This window comes from Anopheles arabiensis, chromosome 3 (assembly GCF_016920715.1).
Source record: "Anopheles arabiensis isolate DONGOLA chromosome 3, AaraD3, whole genome shotgun sequence".
Taxonomy (NCBI): Eukaryota; Metazoa; Arthropoda; class Insecta; order Diptera; family Culicidae; genus Anopheles; species Anopheles arabiensis.
Window position 1 is genome coordinate 38723999 of NC_053518.1, and position 15969 is coordinate 38739967.

The 15969-nt window shown below is 43.9% G+C and overlaps 1 protein-coding gene and 1 pseudogene across 1 annotated transcript in view; one reads left to right on the forward strand and one right to left on the reverse strand.

The window, feature by feature from the left end:
- Nucleotides 1-15969, forward strand: part of LOC120899783 (neural-cadherin-like) — a gene marked incomplete at its 5' end in the record, with an annotated part of 638244 nt that overhangs the window by 147568 nt on the left and 474707 nt on the right. The window lies entirely within an intron of this gene.
- LOC120902667 overlaps nt 1-15969 on the reverse strand; it is a 144544-nt pseudogene that overhangs the window by 10350 nt on the left and 118225 nt on the right.

Genomic DNA, 15969 nt, shown 5'->3' on the forward strand with positions numbered 1-15969 from the left:
AGACAAGTTAGTTAGACAAGACACCAGAATGAAATGTCTTCAACCATAATTTTCAGCCTTTAAAAGGTTATACTTGACAATAATACGGTTAAAGCAACATGAAGCAACATATTACGGTAAAAGCAGCAGCATTCGACTCTCTTCCGCACGTAATTCTTCTCGCTAAACTCGATAAGCTAGGATTTCCCTTCTCGCTCGCTCAGTGGCTTAAGACTTACCTAATTAATCGCACATACATCGTGAAAATTGATAAGCACATGTCCAAAGAAATAGTCAGCAGCTCGGGTGTGCCGCAAGGAAGCAATATTGGCCCGCTTCTCTTCATATTTCTCATCAACGATGTAACACTTGCTTTACCTCCCGACAGTATCAGTCTGTTTGCCGACGACGCAAAATTTTTTGCGCCTATTCACAACACAGGTGATTGTACATTCCTGCAAGACTGCATTGAAATCTTCTGTTCGTGGTGAAAGCGCAATGGACTTACTATCTGCATCGAGAAATGCTTCTGTATGTCTTTTAGTCGAATGCAGGAGCCCAGTGACTGGGACCTACTTCATGGACGGCACTGCAGTTAATCGACAGAATCATGCCAAAGACCTGGGCGTTCTGCTTGACTCTAGTTTGAACTTTAAACAGCATATCGATGACGTTGTAGCCAGAGGAAATCAATTACTTGGCGTGGTTATCCGGACAACTAATGAATTCCGCAACCCCATGTGCATCAAAGCTGTGTACAACTGTATCGTTCGTTCGGTTCTGGAATATTCGTGCGTAGTCTGGAGCCCAACTACCGCTTCTTCAATTGCTCGAATTGAGGCGATTCAACGTAAGCTCACGAGACATGCCCTACGCCTACTTCCCTGGCAGGATCGCAATAATCTTCCTCCGTATGCTGCGCGGTGGCGTCTTCTAGGCCTTGAACCTCTTTCGGTTAGAAGACGCAATGCACAGTGTTCTTTCATCGCTGGATTGCTAAATGGCTCTATCGACTCATCGCCTTTGTTGCATCGAGTCGATATCTATGCACCATCCCGAACACTTAGGTCTAGAGATACACTATGAATCGCTCAACTCAGTTCCAACGCTGGTCGGTCTGACCCTATGTTCCACATGTCGGCTGTCTTCAACACTGTCTCGGATTGCTTCGACTTCGACATCTCAACTCAGTGCTTCAAGGAACGTCTCCGGCTTCTGCCGTGGCTATGTATTTTTTTTTTAATGTACTGTTACTTATCTTAATTAGACCATACGACCCGTTGAAGATTAAACAATAAATAATAATAATTATAATGACTACAGTTGTATACACTATTTTCTGCACAAACAATGTCATTCTGGGGAATGCGCGGCATTGCGGCAGTTTGCTGCCTTATAAATAAACAAACAAACAAATACAGCAAAAGCACAACAAGTCGAAACAATGGGCCAAACAGAAAAATGCTACGTACCACTCACAAAGAGATGCTGCCTGTTCAAGAAAAACCAAACAAATGATGCATCCTGTTGCATTGCACTACAGGCCGGATCGAGCGTACTGTTCACCCGTGGCAGTCTTCCTTTTTGCGTTTGCAGTGCAACTGCACTGGGCAAGATATGTTAATGTGTTACCAGAATGTGTGAAATTGTTGTACATGTTGATAGATATAAACATTGTATATTTTCCGTAAAGCACAACATTTCATTCGGACGAAGCATGTTGTTTGTTTGGCGTTTGCCGTTGTTTCTCTTTTGAAACATTCTCTAACCAAAAGCTTTGCCGCCAGATTTCTTTTAGCTGCCGCCTCAATGGCTAGCCTTATATGGAATTCTGTACACTCGGAAGCGTTGTAACTTAGTATTCTGTACTTCTTACGAATGCGTAGTTTTCTGAAACATCTGCCATACCAAACCAGCAAAATATAGGGACGGTTGTGCTGTTTGTTTTACTGTGTCACTTGCAGACGATAAGCACAGTCAAACAAGGTGGTACAGTTCAGAGCCGGTGAACATTTTTCATTGGTGGAGGAATACGTTACTCGTGGTGAGGTAAGTGCAGAACGCCAAGTGCAGTTGCGAGATATAAATTGCACATGTAGTTGGGATGGCAGCAGAATACAAAACATAACATTTTTACTGGGTAAACAACACTGCCTTTCTCGAGCTAGCTTCAAGCATGTAAGATGATGGAGGAATGTTTATAAAAAGAACAATATTTAAATGGTTCGCCGGTGTGCAGGGAAACTTTGAGGACAACGGCAATGAGCATGCAAGCGGTGATTTTGTATGTTTTTCTTCAGATGATTTAGCATGTTTTTCAGTGTAGCTGGTTGTATGATCAGACAGCGACAAGAGTGTCCCACAACGGAACATAATTCAATGTACAAATGTCATTCCTGTGTAGGTATGTTCAAGCTAAACGAAGCGTGAAATGCTGCGGAAGTGTAGCTCAAAGGAAAGCAGCACCTTTGAACAGCATGACACACATTAAACAATTATGAAGCACGATGGTCTACGATGGAACTAGCGATGGATCAATGTTATTGATATGAATAAAATTACATTTTTGCTGCGCAACAGTACCTGATTCCAGCGAAACAGAAATATTTTTGTAGACGAGATTTTGGTTTTGATTGATTTTGTACCTTGGCTTAACGAAACAATATCAATACTTTCGTTTATCACCTTGCCATCGAAGATTGATAATTGCTTACGATCAAAATTATTATAATAAAATCGTTAGAAGCCTTTCCTGTTACGATGTTATGGCTGCGTATTTATTGCCCTAATAGTAACTTTACTTTCGGTGTCCCATTAGCAAACCATCCGAAGCGCCTCGATAACAGTCATTGAAGCTGGTCATTTTCCATTAAAAGCCAATAGCGTCCGCGTGGTTCACCTTCACTGGAGTGACAATAACCATTACCGCCATCGGACAGGTAGGAGTTATCTTAACTATCTGCTCACATTGCAGTTAAGATGCGATAGCAGGATAGTACGATATTCCCTTTTTCCGGAATGTTTCTCCCTGCTCATGGGACATTCATTGGTCGTGGAGGATGGTTCACCCCCAGAGAAACCCCCAGGAAGGAGACAAAATAAAAACGAAACGAATCTTATCAAATTGCACTATTGCTTCGACCAACACCGCAGGCAGACGGAATAGGTTTCAGGCCCAGTTTGTGGTAGTGGTTGGTGGTTCCAATTTTACTGAAATGGTCAGTAAAACCTCGTTCCCCTGACCGAGGGACATGGGGTTCGGTTTCGTTTCGAACTTTCGTCCCTGGTTTGTTGGGCAAATGAAACGAATCAAAAGAGGTGTTGCGATGGTTGCGGCTCTCTACTACGACTTCCTGTGATGTTTCTTTCATTAGCCGTATCGGTAAATGAAAGATCCGGAAATTGTGTCGACGGTTTGTTTCGAACCCAGTCAGCGCCACCTCACAAATATGCGACAAAGCCAAGGCGCGCAGAAAACGTAGATGAAACTGGTTGAACGTTGATTCGAAAGGGTATTTTTCCGGATGTTTTCTTTTGGTAGTCGACGGCGTACAACAGCGAAGTTGAGTCTGTCCCAGGGGAGTGTGGATACAGGGAACGGGGGATGGTGGCTTAGTTGTCGTCCGATTTGCATCGTATTTTCAAAGACCGGAAAACGATGTTAAAATTTTCAGTCGACGTCTTTCAAAAGCTCCGTTACCGCTCTGTGGCCTTTGTTACAGATTAATATCAACGCCTGGATGGCGTGCAAGAGCGAACGTGACGTCGTCTGTCGCTTTGTGATAAAAGATAAAACATCAACCGAATAGGCCGTAGTTTTGTGACCATTGTCCACAGCGCGCTGGATGGAAGATGTGTTTCTCGGGTGACACAAACGAACCGTATCAGGATGGGAAGAGACGTACTGTCTAGCTATCTGGACATACTCGCCAACTAGGCCCAAACGTCTAGTGTACGTAAAACTTTTTTTTACCAAAGTATTACGGTGTGGTCTTAAGGAAGTGAACTTTACGCAGAACACTGTCCCTATCCCAATAACCAACCAACAGTAGTTGAACGGAAAGTTTTAGAGCTGATGCATCACGAATTCTGAGCGAACGGAGCATTATTTCGGTGGCGCTTGTTTGTTCTTTTCCGAGAACTAGGCTCGGTATTCATGATGGCTTTAGAACATTCCTTCCGTGCGGTTAGATTCATTGATAAACCATGTTCTCAAAGCTGGTGATAAGGGGCCTGAGAAGAAGCGTGTAGTTGAAATAAATTATTCATTGTTTGCCAAAGATCGATCCGAGAGGAAACCATTGTACGCCAAAAGTTGTGATGACACAGAGAGCAAAGCTTGTGTGAAATTAAAATGGTATACTAGTTAGACAGTTTATTCGACCAGGAGCTCCTGCAAGTCACATTAGGCATAATTGGTGTACATTCATCCATTTTTGTTTAAGTGCTGCACTGATTATTTTTTGTTGGACCGCTTTAACCAATTTGATTGTTTTATGTTGATTTAAAAAAAATAATGCTCCAATTACTGATATCAGGTATCAGGAATAAAACGAGACTTCCAACCTACTGTTCATATTCTAATGCTAATCAAGCCACCGATTCAGCTTTACAATATAACCTAACCTTACGGCAGCTTCTGAAACGAGTTGGTGATTGGGATGCTTGGTGCCTTGCATTACAATCCCACCAAAACCTCCATAAAGCAGCCTCCATAAAGCTTTATGGAGATATCTTTTTCAACATTTATTGCTTCAAACCGTTCGGGTGTAGCCATTTGCAAGTACTTTATCCTGGCACTATGTAGAAAGTCACAGATGACAACAAGTTAATTAAAGCTGCTAATGAATGGAATTGTTTTTTTTGACCACGGCAGCAATTGTGAACCGACCAACAGCAATGGTTAAATGAAGTGCAATTGGATCTACCTTACAATCGTTTCCTGAGTGTCGGGAATCGTATTAGTTTGGGTTCAACTGATTAATTATCGCAAACACTCTCTCCTTTGCGTCGGCAATTTGGCAATCGTAAAGATTGGAACGCTAATAATGATGATGATTACTATTGCATAAACGGACAAATATTGATGAGGAGGAATAGATTGACTCGGTGTTTGACTCGGGCATTACCCAGATACCCAGAAATCATACGGGGTTACAATCATACGGGGTTACAGCCCGGCAGATGTGCAAATTGCATTTGATTGTAATGGGAAATGAACGTCATTTGCAATGAAAGCTAAGCGCATTACTGGCAATTCTATTCTCGATCCTGTGCCCAAATCGATTCGCGTGTTGAGTTGGCTTAACAATCGCGTGGAATGGTTCTAATGTGCAAAATGATGTGTCTGTAAACGCACTCATTGCGACAGTTGCTGGGTGGTTTTAATTACACCGAATTGGCGATTGGTTGTTTTGGTGGATTGTTCACAAACGGGTTCATCAATTATATGCAACTCGACTGATGAATCATTTCATCATGTGCAGTTTTTTTTTATTACTTTCGTGTTATGTTTGGATTGTAGAGTAATTATCTCACACGGATATTAGAAGCTTCAAAACATGATGATTATTCATTTTATTCGCTATGCCTGTGGGGATATTTTTTCTATTTCATTTATTAAAATATAAAGGTGACACTTAGTGCGGCAGGCGCTTTTTGTCACTCAAAAAAGGTAAATCTTGTTCTTCGAGGCGGCGGACTTGATTAAAATCTTCATCAACGTATTTGCCACATCTATTTTACATAACCGGAGGACCGCAAAAGAACCGCCAGTGACAATTATTAATTATCACAATGCTTTTATCCAGCATTGCATGATATATATTTTTATGAAAGTTTATGGTGCCTCAAAGCTGCTCGTTTGCAGCTTATCACTCTTTTACCGCACTGCTATACGCGAAGCCCTCCCAACAGGTGGGTAATGGGTGATCGCTTTATCTAAATTAATTATGTGCAGAGCAGAGAGACAGAGAAGGAGAGTGAGAGATGTGAGGGTACGTGTAAAGTGTCGCACTGTGTTGGGCGTGGGTGGCGATTGGAATATCAAAATTATTGATAACGGATTGAAAAATCGTACTGAATTTACAATTAGCACCGCTGTCCCTTGAACTTCCTAGTTAACACACGATCCCGGTAGGGAATTACTCGGGTGTTTCGTGTTCGCCCTTTGCTTACTGACTGACTGACTAAAATATATATTGTCCGATTCGTTACACCGATATGCCATCCGGAGGGAGCAGCCTATTGGAGTGGGTAAGTTATTGCAAATCGACCACACCACTATACAGTTTTATTGACTTTCCAAAATTACAGCCCGCAGGCACAGCCCACAAACAAAAAAAACACACTTTGTTTAAATTGATCTGGTTTAGGTTGGGTTTTTTTCTCTAAATCATCTCTGGTTCTAACGAAGCAAAATTGAACTCATTTTGTTAGCAAACTCTCCAGAGTATAGCAACATACAGGGTTATCTGAACACAGGATGGTGCTGTGTGGTGCTATGAAGAAATGAGTATCGTGTTTGATTCGTTTTCAATTCACTGTCTCCTCCTTAACTATTGGCAGTCATACACCTATAAAGCTGTAAATTGCAAACTCGTTCTATCTGTCCCTTAGCAAACGGAAAAAGCGTTCGTGTACCTATTAGTCAAGCAATTTGGCATCAGCATCAGCGATTTATTCGACATGGATGGCAAAATCTGGGGATACGTACGTTTCCACGTGGTAATATTTTGCAGGCTCGGCTAAATCAGATCGTGTGACCCTCGTTAAAAATTTCTAAGAAGGACAAGTAAATGTTTCGATGGAATTGTATGGGCTACACACACGCACACTTTCTCTAAGCGATCCGGTGTGAAGAGAAATGACCGCAAAAAAGGCTTGGTGAAAAGTGAACCCAATTCTATCACCCCGATGAAGGGTACTTTAAAATTTGTTCAGGAGAAATCACCCGTATTGTCCGCCTTTGAGCAAAGGTGCTGGACCATTTCGAACACAGCCCATATTTACCCTCAAATTAAGAGTTTGTGTTGGGCGTCCTTGTTACCAGATACGGGATGATATTGAGAAAGATAATCACGAAACTAAATCCTACATTCGGTACGAATGGATCAACGATACCGGTCCCTGGATATCCCGGGCTTATCGTTGCAAGAACGCTAGCTCGCTCTTCTAGTCTCTCAAGCATAAGTCGCCTTCAGCCGAACTGTCTCGAACGCAAGGGTCAGATGGTCCCATCACTAGCATACACTTACCCGCAGCACACGCTTTGGCAAGCCTCGGTCGTCTTCCTCGGTGATTTGTGTGCGATAGGACGATTTCTCAAATACCGGCGGATTGTCGTTTACATCGTGTACGTCGATCAGAACGGTGGTGTAGTTCTCCTTAAAATTATCCAATGCCGTCAACCGTAGCTCATACTGATTGGGGAAACAGGGCCAAAGGGAAAAAAGACATGGATACGCATTATTGACCATGTACCGGAGGAAGGCGAAGAAATGGGTAGGATTGTAAGTGGGAGCACGCTTAATCCGAAGCATTAGCATCTCATGTGGTAGAGTAGCTACCTCTGTGGACTTACCTTTTTGATCTTCTCATAATCCAACGCCTTGGCTACGTACAGGGCGCCGGTTGTGTTTGTGGTGCACATTGTCTATGTTACCGCTCGAGATCTTGTATCGTACACCGGACGCTGTAATGAAAAGAGCAAGTGAAGGAAAAGAATGATTATTAGTCCGGATGTGTCGCTTTAAATAAGCTTTAATGTTTTCCATAAACAAGCGTGCTGAATCTGAGCGTTGGGGTGTTTCAAATCGTGTATGATAATTAGCTCCTCCCATCGCAATCACATAGTAGGTGCCGACATTCTTCAACCGATTCACCGATGCTGTGGTTGATTTGTGAGCTCCCTAGGCAAGGTTATAGAGCGTTACAAACGAGCGCTGTACGTGTTGAAATGCTTCATCGGTGTGCAAATTAAACCCCTTCACTTTCGTATACGTGTAGGCTGTTTAATTGCACTGGCGGGGCTGAAGCCTCTCCTCTAGTCTCTATCTTCTCGTTGGATTAGTTAGAAGGTTAATTTTAAAGTTGGTTTACGGACATCGCAGCAAACGGTGCACAGTTTCATTGTAGATTCCGAATTTATGCAAACCAGCTGGGTGGGAAGAAGCACATAATTATGCTAATTTCCAAAAACCACATCACGCTCCAATTGGTTCCAGTCAGGAGTAAGCCATTCATTGAAGCTGCGTTATAATATTGAAGTATGCGTTGTATTCCTATCACCACGCTAGGGAATGGATTGGGGGTGTGGGTCGATGCTGGTGCGTGTGGTGTGCGTTGCTGAAAGCATACAAACCGAACACTTCGAATCATGAAAATATTATTAGTATCATCCATTTTTATTTGAAATCGGCTAAGTTTCAAACATGTATTATTTTAAATATGGATTGTTCTTGAAGTTAGTAAAAATAATGCTCGCAGAAAAACTTGTATGTTTGCGTATGCTTCTTGTAGTGTTACCATCGTCTGGTTTGCTGCAAACATTTTTGATTCGAACTAATGACACGACCCAACGATGACAATCAATGAGCTCGAGCTACCACAATCAGCGGTTGTGTTGCATCGTTTCAAACTGCACAAAGCCGGACGGAACATCGGGTCACATTCATTTTTCATTTTCCATACTGAATATAGTACATCCCTGTTCAGCTTCCGGTTAACCCATGAAATTCCACCGCTTGAACGCCTGTGAGCTATGTGGTTGGATATATTAGATGTATTGACATACATTTTCATAAATTACTGCTCCCACGCCGCGCCTCTCGGGGTGAAGCAAAAGAAGAGAAGTGACATTACTGATCATTACCCTATCGATTGTCAAAATAAACAACAAAACAAACACATGGTGCTTGTGATAGACAGTCGTTGTACAGTTTTACGTTTGGCACTTAAGGAATTGTGGCATTTATTCAACAAAATTGCAGTTTTCGTGTGAATACTTTAATAAATTTTTAAACACTATTGATTAGTTCCCTTTTGATTAGTAAAGTACAAAATGGCACCAAAATTAGTGTGGTCAGCGGGGGTAAATTCGACAACACACTTGACAGTAGTTATTATTTGTAGTATGATAACATCATATTTATTGGGTAGTTAATTGGGTCAAGCTAAAAGACTCGGGATGTCAACACAAAAAAGTTGATACGTCAGCCAAACTCGAACACAGATCATGTATTAAGTATCACGTTTAGGCTGAACAAAAGAAAAATAGTCCAACGTGTACACGACCTAGAGCACCGCCTGTATCGGATCACAATGATCGATGTTCGACTTTTGGTATTCGAGTTAGCAGAAAAAAAAATAAAACTAAACACCATGTCCTCTTCAATGAGAAAAAGACGATTGCTGAAAGAGTTGCACTGTTAAATAGACCTTCACAGCTTCAACAATCCGGAACCTGGTCCAATGCTATCTGTAATGGGGAATACTTGGTATCTTAGTATCTTGCTGCAACAGAAAACAGCCTTTTTTATTTTTTATCAAAATGTTATCTAAGATAAGATAGTACATACATAGTACGATAGTACATAATGTTTATTAGTAAGTTTACAATGATATCAATATTGCAATCAGGAGAAAATCTTAAGGTGTCAGAACTACGTATTGCGGCACGTGATACAAATCATGCAAGTTGGCAATGCAATGTTTCGTACTCCCGTGCGGAGGTCTGGTTTTTGTGGTAGCCAAAGTGATGGGGAAGGGGATAAAAAATGACAACGTCTTCGATGTTCACAGTTAGCATCGTTGAAACCATGAGAGAAGGTTTTAGGGATTCATAGTTCTGAAGTGGTTTTAACAATTGGTGCCATTCCCCCGTCTGTAGAACACTTTGCTTTGGGTGTTCAACTACCTTCTCTGGTTACCTTTTTCTGCTTCACACTTAGCCATAAGATGTAACAATAGTTTAGTTTGAGAGCAGTGCGTACTAGTTTTACCTAGTGAGCGCTTTGAGTTGATTAGAACCGGTCGTGTAATACTAGATAACCTCCTGGTGGGAACCATGTAGTCGGGATCGGCGAGGCGCATACTGAAAGCACTGTGGTGTACACTACGGCGACACATTTTCCACCCAAACTTTACAAACTCGATGGTAAGCTCGCCGGTGTTTGCCATTACCTTCGTTGAGTTGTCGAATTAGACTACATTTATATTCCAGCCAGCGTCATGCTGGTGCGTGAAAGCGTCACTGTCGCAAAATTTTGAAAGGAGAGTGAAATTTGTAATATCTTTAACGTTTGTTGTAAGCAAAGTTCAAACTTTATTACAGCCTTTCTGGAGTTCTTGCGACTGAATGCCGCTCGTTGTGCCTGTCCCTATGTATATATGCGTTAAGCCAGGCGTTATGCGTGTATATATGCGTTAACTCACACCACCTAGCGTGCCTGTCGTAACGCTGCTAGATCGGGTTGGCTCATCCATGCTAATATTGCAGTTTGTTGCAGTCAAATAATTGACATTTCTCCCCCCCAGTGTAAATCTCGCATTTGTACTCCGTCTCAAACTGCTAGCCGCTGCACAAGCATTGCTCTTTTCCTACTACTATTTCCTATACTTTAAATGATGCGTTTTAATTCGGTGCAGAACTCTTCACGTCTAACACCGCTATTTTTGTTGCCGGTCTTCGTATCAAGCCTTGCGAAGTTTGTACGGTCGCTTGTCTAACTTGCCCATCCTCTGCGGCAATAACTTCTACTACGCGTCCCTTGGGCCAAGAGTTTCTGGGCATGTTCGAATCGACGATAATAACGATGTCACCTATAGCGATAGGTTTAACCATGTTTATCCACTTCCCTCTTCGCGTTATCGTAGGCGGGTAGTCCGATATCCATTTCTTCCAAAACATTTGGGCGAGTAGCTGGGAGGTCTTCCATGTCATTTTCAGTGTCGGGGGATCATCGCGAGATTCACCTATCGATAGTTCGGGGTCTATTGTTCCTAAAAGAAAGTGGTTGAGTGTTAGTGGCGGCTCTGATTCTCGGTCTAGGGGAACATGTGTGAGCGGTCGAAAATTAAGGATCATTTCAATCTCAGCAAAGATCGATAGAAGCACTTCGTCCGTAGGTAGACGTGAAAGCTTTATATCTCTTAACACCTTTTGCGTACGCTTGAGCTCCTGCATGATGCGCAGCATCTCCTCGCTGTCCTCGCTGAGCGTGTGGTCGTCGGCCGTGGGCCCACCGTCCCGCTCGCACTGCTCGATTCCATCCTCCTCGGTGCGTGGCTCACCCGCACCGGCCGACGGTGCTGCTGGATCACTTTGCTTTGCCGCTTGACAGGGTTCGGTTGTCTGTCGACTGGTGCTAACGCCCTCCTGCGAAGGAACGTTCGGTATGGCGTCTTTCGATGCATGGCTGGTCGAGCTGTTGATTACAATCACAGGCTGCCCGGGCAATTGCTGCTGCTGCTGACCTAGCAGCCGTTCCGTTTTCTTCGTTCGCCGGTCCGCCTCCACCTGCTGCCGCGCATCCTCGAGCGATCGGGTCGGCTCCTCTACTTCGGTTTCTAAGCTCTCTATATTGCTACACAGCTGTTTGACGTGCTTCTTCTCCGCCTGGTACTCGAGCGCCAGCTTGTGCTTGTCCCGCGCCAGGTCTTGAATGCTCACCTCCCGCTGCTCGTAGATCTTCATCCGCGAGTCGTTCACCTCGCGCAGGGTCGCATTCTGTTTCGTTAAGTACTCTATCTCCTGCACGTGATCCTCGATAATGTTCTGATGGTGCTTCAGCGTCGCCTCCAGGTCTTTGTTGGGATTAAAGACAGGAAAATTAGGCAAATACCAATCTCTCTTACCTTGTGCGGAGATTTCGCCTGGCTGAAGTCGTCGGATGTAGCCTTTGTCCTCGTAATCTTGCATTTTTTCGCAAATGGAGCCAGCAAGAATAGGATCTTTCCACATCTTGGTCCCGTCGGTGACCATGACCATGGCTTTTTCATCATTTTTCGACAGCAGATTAGCGGGTGTCTTCAGCATGCCTAGGGATTCGGGTGAGAAAAGGTATCTGTTCGCTGTGTCCAGAGCTGGTTCATTATTCATTTCATACATGCAGATGTGGTAATTATAATGATTTTGAGGAACAGAAAAGTTAGCGCACGAGCCAAAAACTACCCATCCTAGCTGGGTCTTTACGGCAGCTGGTTCGTGCGTTTTACCCTCCACGTATCGAAGTGGTTTCATCAGATGACAATTGTCGATTCCGATGATCAAGCGGGGAGTTGCATTGGTGTACGAAGTAAGAGGGAGGTTCTTTAGATGTTCATGCCTCTTTTTCAATTGTTCTCCAGATATGGATTGACGTGGTAGTGCGAGATGACGAATCGAGTGTACCTTCGTGAGCATGAACGCCTTTCCATCATTTCCACTTCCACTGATCTTCAACGCGAGCTGAACTGATTCCTTCTCGTTCTTCTCCGTCTCTCCAGTCCAGCGGATACACAACGGACGAGGATTTCCCTTCAACCCCAATTCCGCAACTAGCTCTTCATCCACAAAGGTTCCTGACGATCCGCTATCAAAAAATGCAACGGTTTCCACAGTGTTTCCATTACCGTGAATGACGATAGGGATGTACTGAAATAGTACACCATCATTCGCTGAGTTGTGCGCATTCAGCGACTCTGCCTGGGCTGTCAGTGGCGTAGTGTCTCTCAACGGTCTTTCGCGGTGTAGAAGATTATGGTGCGACAGTCCGCAACCATTTTTGCCACATAACCTTCGTTCAGGACAAATGGTATCGTGGCTACGCAAACATTTCCGGCACAGCCTGTATTCCTTTACAATGTCCCAACGCTGGTCTAAGTTCATCATCGCAAAGTCGGAACAATGCGCCAAACTAGTAAGCCAAACATGTCCCTTGGCAGACGGTGCAGTCGGCTCGTCTCTTGGGAATCGCACCTGTTGTGTTATCCTTCACTATCGTATGTAGCCTCGTGTAGGTGGTAGGATTACGCTTGCGATTTTCAGACGTCGTCACTTCGGTTCTGTGTTCATCAAATGAAGGAACAGAGTTGTAGCTAGCTGCTTCTAATTCGGTTTCCATCCAGCGGCTAAAATCTTCGATCGTTGGGACACCCAACCGCAAGCGATGATGTGACCAGTCGCGACGTAGAATTGGGGGAAGTTTTTCGACTATCTCTTGTAGTAGAGTCACGTTGTATGAGTATTCAAACAACCCTGACGATGTGATCATTGCCGCCATCTCCTGTACGGTGTTTCCAAAACTGATGAGGGTTTCGATTCGCTCTAACCTCGGTACCGGAAGCTGTCGAATCTTCCGGATGAGGCTCTGTACAATGATTTCTGGTCGCCCGAAGTGTCGCCGAAGCACATTCATAATCTGCGGAAGATTGTTAGCGGTTAATCTATGTCCCACCATTTCGCGAGCCTTACCATGTAGAGCCTTCGACAAACGCTCTATATTCTCCTCGTCAGTGTACCCATACATAATCGTTGTACGTTCCAAATTAGACACGAAAGTTGACCACTCCTCCGGTCTTCCAGAAAAAGGGGGAAGGTCCCTTAAATTGCCTTGACGGGCGTAGAGTTGGCTTTGATTCAAAGCTGGGATGGTTTGACCGTCCGAAAAGTCGTACCGGCCACTGAACACATTTCGTCTAGATGAGGTAGCGGTGAAACGGCTTGTACTGTGCATCGGTTCCGCTGGGTGATGGTACGGGGGGAGTGTGGTGGATGCAGCAGGGGTGGGCCCGTTGGGTGTCCCGAACGATCTGCCTAAACGCTCCGTCGCAGCCGTCCAACTCCAGTTTCTCGAAGTCACGTTCCACAGGATTTTCGGCCGTTTCTCCTAAGAAATCTACACGCCTGCTTTGCATAACTTGCAAACCAAGGCGCGTCTTTTCCAAATCGAGCTTCTGTTGCTCGATCGCGAGTTCCGCCATTTTAAGTTCGATTTCCCTCAACCCAGTTTCATTCGAGCGCGATGGCGTTGCCTCATGGGATGAGCCTAAATTGAACAATGGCGGTGGGTTTCGCCATAGTGGCGTCGGAACAGGATCTTCGGTTGCTGCCGGTCGAGACAAAATCACGTCACTCACCTTACCTCGTTCTAACGATGATGCTTCGCCTAGTGATAACAATCCTGATGAAGGCTCAATGTCGTTACCGTTGGGAGCCAGTTGCGATGAACCGTTCGCATGCGGTACACTTGACAAAGGGTATTGTCGTCCGATGACCACTGGTGACCTCGAACCGGCTTCGTCTCCTCTTGTCGATGGTGGCAGCATGCTTGTTCCAGCAATCGGCGGCGCTGCCGATCCAGGCCGCTGTTCCAGGTTTTGGGCCGCTGAATGCGGCGTTTCTCGATCACTCACGCTCGTGTTCATTTTCGCTTCCAATCACTGTTCACTTCGTCCCGTTAAAATGCTTTACAGGCGTATAGAGCTTACGCCACACTTACTACGGACGTTCCGACGGTCAATTCGCTACGAATCACTTTCTCGTTCGGTGCAGGGCGGCGTACCCCGTTAGGTTAGCACGTCGTTTCCTTGGATGCGTCTTTTGGTTTAAGGTTGAAGCGTTAGAAAACGAGGTGAATTATAAAGCACAGTAATCCATTTCGTTTGAAATGATTGGAATAAAGGTTTCGGCAATTGTTGTTTTAAATTTGTCTGTCACGTTTACTTATTCCCTAGAGATTTTTTGAGTAATGGCAAGTGTGCTTTTCGGCTGTGTAGAAATTCTTTAGCATCACAGGTAGCATCCCTCACGAAGAAATGGGGTCACCATTAGCTCAATCAGGTCGACACATGCGTCGAAGAAGTTTTTACATCACAATTGAATCGTAACAGTTTATATGCTTGGCCGTTCCTTATTCGAAGCATGCTTCACAGAGCTGGTATGTGATTCCGGGTTACCTAAAGGAACCTTTTCGCCATTTTTCTTACACATTCAATACATTTCAATTCAAGTGAATCCTCTTTTCTTCAGTATGCTTTACAATTTATAACAATGTGGCCTGATACCTAAGCAGATTTTCGGTGTTTCAGTGGTTCATTGTTATCCATCCGGTACCTAACGTGTTTAGAGCTAATAGATAAAATAAGCTTTCACGAAAAAGAATCAAAGAAGTTTAGCTACTAGTGATGTGTTGGTCTTTTGCGAGAAATCAATAAAATTCCGCGAAGGATCATTATTGTTCGAGCCAAACTTTCACATGCCAACGAAATGAATTTGTGGTTGCCATCCACAGCATGATGATTTTATCCCTCTCCAAGGACAATGCTTCACTGCTCGAATACAATGACGGGTGAATCTTTGATGCTTGAACTACGAGTTCGTTCGAGCGGACCTTTTCAGGGCAACAACTGGCATCGTTGTAACTGTTACCTCCGAACGAGCTTTTCAGTGACACAAAAATCTATTTCACCAACTCGGGGTCATGTTGTACCAAAGAACTTGAACGCAGTTGTGTAGCGAGGACAAGAGAAACCTTAATGTGTTTGCACAACATGCTTTGAAAGTATTGTAAAATCGTTACAGTAAGTTAAGTTTTGCTAACATCGTTGTCGTGGAAAATGTAATTGTTTTCAAAAATGTTTAAAAGTAGAAAAAATCAAACAAGTGACACGCTCACAAAAAAGCCATCTCTAGGACACCTCGTTGTTGTGGAAAATAAAGCACAAAATAACATGCTCATTGTCATGTCGAGCGTCCTTTTGCTGGGTGTGTTGGTACGACGGACTCCTTTTTATTCGCAATGTTTGTTAGTGCTCCCTTCAACTTAGGTGAAGTCGGTTTTGATGGAAGTCGGTTGCGGTTACGGTGAATCCTGTCCCGCGGCGAGGTGAAAACTTGTATCACCAAATCGATCGGATACATCAATGGCCTTTTTTTTTCAAGCGCCACGTGCGTTGTTTGCGCATGTTTTGCTCGTTTGGCCTTGGTATTTGTAACTCTTTAATAAGTTT